Below are 12,548 nucleotides of genomic sequence, written 5' to 3'. Positions count from 1 at the left end.
TAAACTGATAAAAACTGTTCTTAAATTTGAACTTTAATTTTTACATTTTTTTACAATACAATTCACAATTAGCCACTAAGCTATACGTTCAATTTAACTTGTTTAATTTTTTTAACCTTCAAAATACACTCACGGCATTAGGTGCACTGTGCTAGTACCGGGTTAAACCTCCTTTTGCCTTGAGAACTGACTCAATTTTTTGTGGCATAGATTCAACAAGGTGGCATCAAACAGTTGCTGCAGATTTATCAGCTGCACAGCACCGATGTGAATATCACGTTCCAACACATCCCAAAGATGCTCTATTGGACTGAGACCGTGGTGACTGTGAAGACCATCTGAGTACATCGTCATGTTCAAGAAACCAATATGAGATGATTTGAGGTTTTCAATGTGGCAGTTATCCTGCTGGAAGCAGCCATCAGAAGATGGGTACACTGCGGTCATAAAGGGCTGGGCATGGTCAGCAATAACACTCGGGTAGGTTGTAGCATTTAAACGATGTTCAACTGCCACTAAAGGGCCCCAAGTGAGCCAAGAAAATATCCCCCACACTATTACACCACCAGCAGCAACTACCCGAATTGCTGATACAAGCCAGGATGGATCCATTCTTTCATGTTACTTATGGCCTATTCTGACACTTTTGTCTAAATGTTGCAGTAGAAATGGAGACTCATCAGACCAGGCAATGTTTTTCTAGTCTTCTAGATTTTGGTGTACCCTGGTTTCCTGTTCTTACCTGTTTAGAGTGGTCTTTGTGCTACTGTATCCCATCTGTTGCTCTTGTGCAAACCTTGGTTGTAATGAGTGGTTATTTGAGTTACTGTTGCCTTTGTATCAGCTCAAACCAGTCTGGCCAATCTCCTTTGACCTTGGGCATTAACAGAGCGACTTTCCCCCTACTGGATATTTTAATTTTTTGACCATCCCTGGAGATGGTTGTGTGGGAAAATCTCAGTAGATCACGAGTTTCTGAAATACTCAGGCCAGCCAGTCTGGCACCAAGAACCATACCACATTCAAAGTCACTTATATCACTTTTCTTCTTATTTGTGATGCTAGGTTTGAAATTCTATGGGTCATCATGTCCACATGCCTAAATGCATTGGAGTGCTGCCATGATACTGGCTGATTAGATACGTGCAGCTGAACAGTAGTTCCTAATGATTTGGGGATGATTGTTGATATTTCCTGTTAATATTACAAAATAGACTGATGGAAATAATTGTAAGGTACAGGAAGCATTACATACTGTACATGTAGTAACTTTGCCACCAGCTACAGTCAGTTCATTACTGGTCATTGCAGTTGTGGCTGTACCATAAGTAATTAGCTCACAACCTATTTGATGAAAGAGGAAATTGCCCTTTTTTCTGCCTCTAGTTAATTAGTAAAATTGATAAATTAGGTGCTGAACCAAATTGCAGTCCAAAAGCTATCACATTAGGAACAAATTAAGGCTGAGAAAGCAGGACATTGGGATGCATGGATTTTTTTTTTTGTTCCATTTTATCAGAAAAAATGTGCATTTACAATCCCACCGTAAGAAATTTTTACACATGAATAAGCCACTCTCCCAAATGGATGCTGAATAAACACCAATTTATTCTGAAAACCACAGCAAAACAAATGTAACAAAGAAGAAGAAAAAGCAAAAGGAAATTATGTAAACAAAGAAGCTGCCTTAGATTTATATTCTCATAGACGAATTTATGATCACATCCCAGGTTTGATGCATGATCTTAAAAATGTGTAGCTGTAAAAAATACGACACCATTAGTGAATGCGACTGAGGTAGTTCCCAACACTGCATTTCTATAATTTACTTCATGCACTAACACAGACTATAATCTTGGACAGCAGAGGCAACCTGCTCAATCCCATTATTGAACTTTAATATAGCTCCATCCATGCCAGTTGTCCATAATACTACACCCAAGCAAGCTTATTGTGCTGCCAGGTCCACTTATAACATCCCTGCCTCATGTGCAGCTCCTCCTCCTCCTTCTCACTCTCCTCTGCCTATGAGCCAATGCAAATTACAGTAACAGCTTGGACGTGAGTATAATCTCAAGTGGTGCGAGCTGGGCTCCATGGCAAGGCATGCAGGCAGATGGAAGCAGAGACTCTGCCAGGCCTCTTTAGGGGCTCCCACTCTCTCTCCAGCATGGTAGACAATGGAGGAGCTGTGGCTCGCAACCAGCTTCTCGTCTGCCACTATCACGCAGCCTCCTCCCATCCGCTGTATTTGGTAAATGATATGAAACGAAGGGGGACGCCTTGTTTAGACCAATGTGCAGATGGACAGCAAAACTGGCAACATTATATCACAAGCCACTTACGGTATGTAGCAGAGGGTAAAACTCAAGGAAAGATGTTCACATTTATGATGACAGAGAGGGAAAGGAGAGCATTAGGGTTTGTATCTTTGTCTGTTTCTGCACAGGAAGTGGCAGAGATCTTTCCCTTGAGCTGTCGTAGATATTTATAGATAGCACTTTAGATAAACAGCCTTATCCATTTGCATAAAAGATGTAACCAAAACAAAAAATTTAAAGAAAAGGCATTATTTTCCAATCAGCGCAGCGTATTATGTATAAAAGCAGTTCCAGTGAGAATGCCACAACTTCCCAAAGTTTCCTGGTGTGTAAATAGACATCTGTATAATAATATTTATATCATATATATATATATATATATATATATATATATATATATATATATATATATATATATACACACACACTCTAAAGCATAATTAACTTGAGCCTGGTTGAGATGTGTTTTGAGACCGAGTTCCCTCAAAGAAACCAATTTAACTTCAAAAAGGTTTTCCTAATACTTGAGCATGCCTCTGTCTGCATTACTGAACTTTTATCCACTGTTTCTAATTTCAGCATCTTCTGCCAAGAATGAACAGAAGAGTTTGTCTTGCTCCATTTCTCGTGATGCTCTGCTGATTTCCGCAACAGTGAAAGAAAAATCTTTCTTTTTTTCCATGAAAGAGAACCATGAAGAGAGAAATTGTCTGTAGTTACAGATACCTTTTTAGGTTAAGAGCCTGCCTGTTTGGATCCAGGCACTGCAAAAAGAGTTCCATCAAAGTGTAATGCACCTTTTATTTTGAATGAATGAGCTCCAGGGTTTACACTTGCATGACAACAGAGATCAGAGTTTCTCTTGTTTTGCTGCTCTGGGAGACAGGCTTGTTTATGCTCACAAACACTGATTGTGCTATTCTTGGCCATTAATGTAAATTGATTCTTCTACTCAGTTACGCTCCTTGTAATGAGCACGTTTATATGATAGGGTTGTACTTCCATGTCTCATTTAAAGATGCCTCTCGTTTTCTGATCACATAATAGCGCAAAGGAGGAAGCTTTAAGACAGACATATGTGCCTGCAGAAGCTCACAGAATGCCCTCTCTGCTGTATGCATGCATAACAACAAACAAAAGAACAAAAGAATCTGATGTATGAAGAAATCAATAGACTATGAATCAGCCGTGTGCCAAAATGAGGATGTTTAAGTGACTCAGTCTTCAATGTGTTTGCCAACCCTGACTGCATCTGCACTAACAAAAAGAGAAAGCGAAGCACAGAGAAAACACCAAGACGCTGAGCACAACTCCCCTGGAGCGACGCGTCTATTTTATCTGCCTTGTGCTCGCACGCATGCAGGTGTGTTTGATTTTTACTGTATTTTCTCTATTATTTTTTAAAAGAACAGCAACAAAAAAAGCTTCAGCTGCACCACCTCAAATTTCCCTTATAATTTCAAGATGTGCTTGACACAGGGTGTATGGCTTAATTTGTGCAAATGATTACAGATGCAGTAACAAGAATCAGGTGCAGAGGAGGATATCTCAGCATGGTAATATGTGCTGTAAACATTCAGAATACCCTGAGCTGCTACTTGACACTGCCTGTCACTGCTTTGAATGCTCAATATTCCAGGAAACACTCACTGCAAGCCTCACATTACCTTGAAAAGAGAAACAGACCACCAGACACAAGACAGGGAAGATGTGCACTGGAATTTTGAATATGGGATTCACTACCTACTTTCAGAACACTCAGTTTGTAGTGCCATAATTTTGTGCAAGCAGAGATGAGCTGGTGGGGAATCCTGTTGTTCCGCCTCTTAATGGCCTCAAACTTGACAACCGGGATTAAACTGCACTCAAAAGAGCAGCTGGGAGAAGATGTCAAAAGAAAACATACGGGCCAGATTACTGTACTTTTACAACACAAATTGCTTTTATTTGACAGGAAAGGGGTGAATTCAAATCTCTCAAAAAGGATTAATTAAACTATGGGAATTATTTGCTTTTTTTGGGACACAAAACAGAACAGGATGTCTGGCGGTGCACAAAATATGGAGAGTTATGCAGGGTGTCTGCTGTAGATGCTGCTTGTTAGGAGTACAACGCAGGGTGGGGGGTGGGGGCACTGAAGGGAACAGCACTTATGTTCAATTCTGTAACACAAGCTGGCTAATTGGCATTGCCATGCCATTCCCTTTGAACCCACGGAGGACAAGTGGGAGCCATTATATTTCTTTGTTCTCAGCACTGTGCGATACCCCCTGACCACTGAAACCACAGGAGTTCTGACCACAGAGGGTCAAAGGCAGGCAATATCATTCCACCTCCCTCTCCTCACCTTAATGAATTCCGCCAGGATCATAAACCAGACTTTCACCTAAAACTAGGCCCTCAGCAGAGTTCACTTACCGGCAGCAAGCCGGATCAGATATCATATGCCTTGATGTAGTTCTATGACATTTTCAGGATGAACACCTACTTGAGTCTACCAAACAGTTGCTAAGGGGATACTGGTACCTTCTGCACTTCAGATGCACACGATTATTTTCAAATGACTGCCCTCTGAACATGGAGCACACACCATTAACTCTATCCTCTTGTGTGTTGGGTTTTAATTAATAGTTTCATGCTATATAATGTACAGCCGTAACACGAAACTGTGTTCATGTCCTGCTGCAGCATTTTGAAGAGTTAGTTAGAGCTGCAGTCAATTACACTACGACTCCAGACAGAGCCTTCTTTTGTACTACACATGGGTCACATTATTTGAAATATTGGGCAGAGTTATATAAAGACCACAGAAACTGCTTTTAAGTCTCTGAGAGAATAATGATAATCGGCACAGCCCCACCCCATTCCAATTTCCATTTTATTTTCTTTCTAAACTAAATTTATACTATCATGTTTCCTTTCTGGCTAGACATATAGAATGTTTCTATCATAGCTAAAAATGGTACTTTGGCCATTAACCTCTTAAAACCTGTCAATTACTAAGTTTCTATTTAAGCTTTTATTTGCAATTTTCTAACTGCCATTAGCATGGAAAGACTGAATGACTTCCTAACTCTTAAAACTTTGCACTTCTTAGTATTCCAAGTCCAGACTTGTGAACAGTTAAAACACCCACTGTGCTTATCAGTTACATATGGCAGTTTAGCATTCAGACTCTGCGCTAACATGTACATTATATCCATTAATGTCAAATGTAGATCAATGCAAGCTCTACAGACTGTCTATAAACCTCCTACTGTGTGAAAAGGTTACTCACCAATTAGTAACTTTAACGCTCATCCTACTGTGCAGACCCCAGAGGTATACTTTTTTCATAGTAGTTTTATGCTACCATTTCAGGTTATGTGACTTTTGTGACTTCTGTGACTTTTTTCAATACATTTTTGCCATGAGCCCTGAATTAAAGTATCATATAATATCAAGAGGAATAGTGGTGCTCTGTCAGTCAATTTAAAGAAGAATGACTCCATTGCTGCATTCATCATCTGGACGATAACTCGCCAAAGTGGAAGTTATTAGAATATTGGTAGAACAGATCAGGGCCGTGCCCTGGTGATGCCACACATGAAAAAGGAGAGCTGATTCTGCCAGATTGTGAACCCCTTAATCCAAGCAGAAATGACCCTCCTGGGAGTGAGGGGAGCTCCACCCGCTGATGCAACTGTTTAATGCTTGAAAATGGTGTTACCTTTGCTCATGAACCACAGACAGGAAGGGCACAACTGTTTGTTGCTCCTGTCATAAGCCAGCATGCCCTGAGAATAGCATGAGGGAAATTGTGTGCTAGAACTGCCTTTAGTGTGTGTTTAGCTTTAATTGGTTTTAGTTGTTTCTTGTCCCTATACAACCACATTGAGAGCTTGGTTTGCACTGCCAATAATAATCTTCGCCAGGGCTGCCCTTAGTCATGATACTTTTCAGAACATTTATAGACAAATTTTCTAGCTACGGCAAATGGGTGGAGAGGATCTGGTAAGGTGGTCCCTGATTTCTGTGGATTTTATTATTAACTCTTCATTTATCCAGGTATAAATCTAATTGCGATTCAAATCTCATTTCCAAGAGAGACCTGGCAAAACCGCATCAGATGATGAGGTTTTCTTAGCTTCATCAGGTGGTGATCTCCAGCTTGCACTGAGTGTGAAGCATCTGGGATGAGTCTGGTCAGAATCTGGGTCGGAGATGAGTTGCTTCCCCAAGTGGAGGACTTTAAGTGTCTCGGGATCTTGTTGACGTGTAAGGAAAGTAGAGTAGAGTAGAGTGGGAGAATGACAGACAGATTGGTGCCTCATCTGTAGTGATTTAGAAGCTGTTCTGGTCTGATTTGGTGAACAGAGAGCTGGGCAAGAAAGCGAAGCTGTCGATTTACAAGTCGATCAGTGCTTCAGTCCTCGTTTTTGGTCACGAGCTAAGCTGTGAGCAGTGGCCAAAAGAATAAGATCGTGGATACCAGCGGCGGAAATGAGTTTCCTCCAACGCGTGTCTGGGCTCAGCCGTAGAGATAGGGTGTGGAGCTCAGTTATTCAGGAGGAGCTCAGATTAGAGCCACTATTGTTCTTCTTCAATAGGAGCCAGCTGAGGTGTTACGGCCATGTGACCAGGATGCCTCCTGGGTGAGGTGTTTTGGGCTTGTTTTGGGTCCCTGAGCAGACCCAGGACACACTGGAGGGATTACATCCCAAGGCTGCCTGGCGTTTTTTGTATTTATTTCGATATTTTGTATTGGGGTCAAAATGACTCCAATTGGCTTCATCAGAAAAATACATTAAGAGCTGAGACTACAATCAAAGTTTGGTAAATAGGCTTTCAGATAATAATGTGGCTTGTAGTTAAGATAAAAACTGTAAGTCGTATTAAAGAAAAGCATACATTTCGATTACAAATACACAAAATATTGTTAACTTTACAAAAATAATGCTAGACATTTTTAGATGACATTACATAAATAATAAAGCTCTCTCTGAGAACAAATATTTTTCTTTTATTATTATTTATTATTATAGCTGCTATATTTATACGCATGTTGAATATGCTGGATAAGAGCTTCTTGACTAAGCAATATTTATCCAGCAATCTTTTTACTTTCTCTCACACATTTCTGCACTGATGGCAACCCTGTAGACATTGCACTTGTTGTGTAAAGTGCAAAACCTACATTTCTTTATCATCATCATCACCTTTTTATCGTCATTCTCAAGTCCTCCAGCTAACCGACTGTACCGGCCGTTTGTTAGTGTCATCTACTAGGGCTGCACGATTTTGCATAAAATGAGACTCACGATTTTTTGCTTAGAATTGAGATCACGATTCTCTCACGATTTTCTTTTCCAATATAAATATTTATTGCACTTATTAACTGCACATCAACTTCGTAACAGCTGAGATTGAACATAAAAACAATAAATGTCTCACATTTTGTCGTTGCCGCAAAATGTTGTACTGCTTGTAATTCCGTCTCCACCGTTGCTCGACACTGCGTGTATAGAGCAGGTAGTGCAACATTTTTAAAATAGTTGCGGGACGGCACTGTGTAGCGTTTGTCTAGGATGTTGATCATTTTCCTAAGTCCCTTGTTTTGAACAGTGTTGATGGGAGCCATATCTTTGGTCAGGTGATAAGTAATAGCCTCCGTAATTTCTTTGTGCCTGCGGAAGTTCGACGGGTATGGGGAAGCGCTGTATAAGGTTCCCGTTATTGATGTTTGGGTGGTTGACCGGGACGGATTTTCTCCTGTCACTTTCTTGGCCTTTACAGCTTCGTCATCTCTCACGTGCTCTCCGTTGTTTTTCCCTGCCAGCTGACGTCTGTATCACGTGGTATAAGGCTCCGCCCTTGTCATTTGCTGAGCAGGAAGAGTGAGCGCTTGTTTTCATGCAGCTTATGTCCCGGATCAAAATGCGGTACAATCGTCATCTTTTTTTCTTTTTCTTTTTAAATCGTTGTCATTTCGAAATGAGATCGCACATAAGTATGAATTGAGATCGCGATTTTCTAACGATTAATTGTGCAGCCCTATCATCTACGTTAACAGGTCATGTTATTTAAAAAATGACCAGTCTGACCATTTTCTGGGAGAAGACAATTTTGTGTCGTTGCCCAAGTACACTGGAAATAGACAAATAAGATAAAGCCAAAAAAGAAGATTCAGAGTCAACAGACTCCATGCATATGGTTGTTGCCTAACTGTGTAAATCAAATGCTGCCGAACAGTAGGAGACAAGAGGAGAATAAATATTAATATTTTACTCAGTTATCCTCTGGCCCTGTAGTGCCACTGAATTTTCTGACATAGCACTCCCTTTAAATCTGCTGATGTATCACTGCTAACAACATTTTCAGCATAGTTAAAGCTGCTCCTACTAAGCAGGGAGCTGCTTTGAGTCAATATGCAGTGACTTGGAAAACATGGCAAACTCACCAGATATCAAGCCCTGGTCTCCATTACAGGTTCCACATCAGCATCCTGATCAGCTAACAGTCAGAGACTCAGGGCCGAGGCAGGCGACTCCCACGGGAAAACACCGCTGGGGAATAAGGAAGATGCTTTAGCATTTTGTTAGAATTAGGACACAATACAGCTGTAGGTGAGTTAGAAAGCTTTAGTAAAAAGCCTGCCAGAGAAGTGGTTGTTGTAACACATTTTGGAATGTTTATCATGTACTTCTAGACAATATTCCAGTGAAGGAGGCAATGTTTCTCAACACACTAGAGAGGCAGTCATACATTCATAATCTCATTGACTGAGCTTGCTCCTTTTTCCACTTGGCAGCTTTGGGTGCGATATGAACGCTGATCTGATTATGAAACAACAGGAAAGAAACATAAGCAGCAGAAAAAGGCACCAGAAAAACAGAGTTGGAGATACCATGACTATGAATGTGTGTCCTGTCATTAATATTTCACTGCATCATTGTAGCTCAAGGAGAACAAAGTGTAAAGGGGAGCATAATGAAAAATTTATCCTATTTTGACACAACTTGGAATTTATCTGTACTAAACACAGACTGGGTTCAGGATGAAAAAAATAAGGTGATAAATGCCTCCAAAAAAATTACTGGATGCTTAAATGCAAGGTTATTGCTGCACTCTGCAATATCTGATGAAGACGCATGGGGGTTTGTAACTCACTTAAGAGGCTATTTTTACCCAAACATTCACTTTTTTTTCCACACTGGAGAGAGATGAATACCAAGGTCACAGGCCTTCAGTTTCTCACTTGTCCCAAAAATTTAAAACAAGCTATGTGACATGTCACAGCTCTGCTTGCAGTACAGCGGCACGCAATCCAAGAGAGATTACCGTATCGCTCGCATTTGTCTGCAGCGAGCTTTCATGCATGAAAATACAGAACTCTCCACTCAGGTTTTTCTTCCAGCTTTACTGTACATCAATTTGTATTCAGGGGAGGACTTTAGACTTGTCACCTTCAGCTATTCATCCAGCCAATGAAGTATTTATGACGCAAGCTTTTGCTTTTTGATACGTCATTTCAATCCTCTTCCAACTCCAGTTCAAATAAGGCTGGATGTGTACTGTCATGTCAGAGTTCAAGAAATGAAGAAAAGAAATAAAGAGCGTAGGTGTCACACATTTCATAGGCTGTCATTCCAAGCATATTCTGTGCGGGGCGGTAACACGGGCCACTCCTCCCCCACTTCACAGCCAGTGTGTCAGAGAGTAATGTCACTGCAGTGACAGCGAGAAACCAATGGGACTCGTAAATTTGCTTTAAAAAATGTCTTTCATCAATGACTTTTCAATTTTATCCTCACTTTCAAGTATACCATCACCTGGCCCAGAATGAGAAGTCTAGTGTTGGAACACCCCAGCCTCACATTGTCTCCAACATGGCTCTTCTTCACTGTATCAAACACTCCACTCCACTGATCCATTTTCCTTTCACAGCTGCAACACTTTACCTCTCTGTTCCACTTTCTATTTGGCCCCAGGCCTTTATTTGGTCCAATGGGCATTCTCAGTCAAGTCATTATCCATCACTGTGATTCCTTCCTATCCGTGCAAGACAAAGACAGTTGGTAGGGAGACCGTTGTCCTCCTGTATTGCCAGCTTTACTACTTACAATACTCAAAATGGCAACAGGGGCAACTTAGACTTCCCTTTTTACCTCTTTGTGGTTATCACTCACTCACACAGAGATGACCCAATGTGAGTGGCATAAAAAACAAACTACCCCCCCCAAAAAAAAGGACATACATATACAAGAAGGATTGAAAAACCAACATTTAACCGCAAATTTTTTTTTAAAAAGAGCAGGCCTAATATGTACTGATGTGGAAGCATTAGTAAATATCAATAACCTTGCTAAGAAAATCTCAAAGGCAGGGCAGTAATATTTTATCAGACTATAAGCACGCATTATTTGGACCAAGATTTCAACTAAATAACAATTTTGCTTGGAGCTTTCCCTGGAAAACTCTACTTACAGCATTGAGGAAAAGCAGATCAAAGCCCATATTTTTAAAGTGTTTTAAGATTGAAATATAACAGAACTGTCATTTCATACTCTTTTCATTATATATTTACAAGACAATGCCAGAATTATCTCTCTACTGGATTAGAGATAATGCTTTTCTTCCCTCCTTTCCCAGACATCTGCTCTGCAAAAGCAACAAAAAGAAATCTCTGCAAAAAGCTGCAGGCATCTCCTTCCCTCAGATCCTGCTGACCATCCAGGGAGACAAAAACAAGCCTTATAGCTTCAATCAATTATACATTTGAGTGAATGCATTCATACTGAAGCTATTCACCTTTCCTTGCGCTCCATTCCGTGGATATAAACCGAAGTGATGACAATTTCAGAGCTTGCTGGCAGGTAAGCAAGGACCCACAGCAATTAATAGACCACAGCAGTATGGGGAATTAATTCCACCATAGCCTTGCAAGGAGTTTTGTGTGTGTGTGTGTGTGTGTATTTAGTACGAGCTTTAATTATTTCTAAATTGCCTGACTGGAGTAAAGATGTTGGTTCGAATTTAATTTTTCACCTCCTTTCACTAACTGCAGGAATCACAGCGCCCAAGAAAAAGACAAGCAGTACAGCAGCTGTAGCTTTAACATGCTTATTAAAGGACACTCTCAATGTCATCATGACTCAGCAGTGGGCTGACAAAACCACTCGTGCAGGAAACAACGATACTGTTTGGAGGTGTAGTGTAGCCCGACTGCTGTCATAACTGTGAGGTCAAACTTATCCTCAGCAGATCCATGAAACTGAATCCCATTAGACCATTTTCATTTTCCCCTGACTTTACAGTCATTTACTCCTCCTCATGTCAGCATTTTGATTAATGACGTGATTTACAAACAGGATCGTGTACACTATATGGCAAGGTATCAATCACAGAGCTATATGTATTCATGGATTTTCAACAGCTGTTTTGCTGCAGTCAAAGCCTAATTACATCTAACTAATGGGTGTGCATGAACAACAATGCCCTGAAACTGAACATATTGAACATGTGTCACTATGTGTAGACTTAATGTGTTTAAATGCATCAGATATATTCTGTTTATTCATTAGGTGCAAAATACCCAGAGTCATCTAGGGAAGAAACCACAAAAGCAAGGTGATTATTAAGGATGAACACCTGTTTTTATCTGAGTCATATCCACTAATCTAAAACACCATCAGACTTTAATGAATTTTACCATCCCACTTGCCTGACTCAAACTGAGCAGAGCTCTTTACTTGAAATAAGACAAAATAGTTGCCAGGAAAATTGCTTTAAGGAGCAGTTTGATTGAATAATTAGCTTTTCATTAGCTTCTACAAACCTTTGCCATAGGAGGTCAAGAAAAGATGAATTGCGTGTGTGTGTGTGCATTTCACAGCCAATCAATACCCCTGAACCTGAATAATGTTGGAGGGCGAGGTTACCAAGGAAGGTCAGCGGCAAAAAGTGCAGGTGGTGATCACAAAAATGCTTTCTCAGTGATAATTAAGGCTGGTTGTGTTATGGTTAGACTCCATCAGACAAGGCTCATGGATCACATAGTGAGGTCATCTGTAATGCAATAGCTGAAAATGGACAAACTTTTCAATGATGGGATGAAAGACTTTATCCCATCATGTCCACTGGTAAAAGTTCTATATTTATATGTATAATATATAAATGCCATCATTTACAGCTCTGCATATACACACATATATATAGCACCTTTAACCTTAACTTCGTTATATAAAA

General features: G+C 40.3%; 1 protein-coding gene across 3 annotated transcripts in view; it reads right to left on the bottom strand.

Annotated features, from left to right (window-relative positions):
• The window catches only part of lrfn1 (leucine rich repeat and fibronectin type III domain containing 1), a 137,895-nt gene that overhangs the window by 20,702 nt on the left and 104,645 nt on the right, over window positions 1-12,548 (bottom strand). For all 3 annotated transcript variants that reach the window (XM_084950010.1, XM_084950012.1, XM_084950011.1), the window contains one exon: window positions 8,761-8,866. The gene's annotated coding sequence lies outside the window, so the exon portion shown is untranslated. The remainder of the gene's footprint in view (window positions 1-8,760; window positions 8,867-12,548) is intronic.

Source organism: Perissodus microlepis, chromosome 14, assembly GCF_051167445.1.
Source record: "Perissodus microlepis isolate ML-2025 ecotype Zambia chromosome 14, ASM5116744v1, whole genome shotgun sequence".
Taxonomy (NCBI): domain Eukaryota; kingdom Metazoa; phylum Chordata; class Actinopteri; order Cichliformes; family Cichlidae; genus Perissodus; species Perissodus microlepis.
Note: the sequence above shows the minus strand (reverse complement) of the source record. Positions and strands in the feature narration are given on the sequence as shown.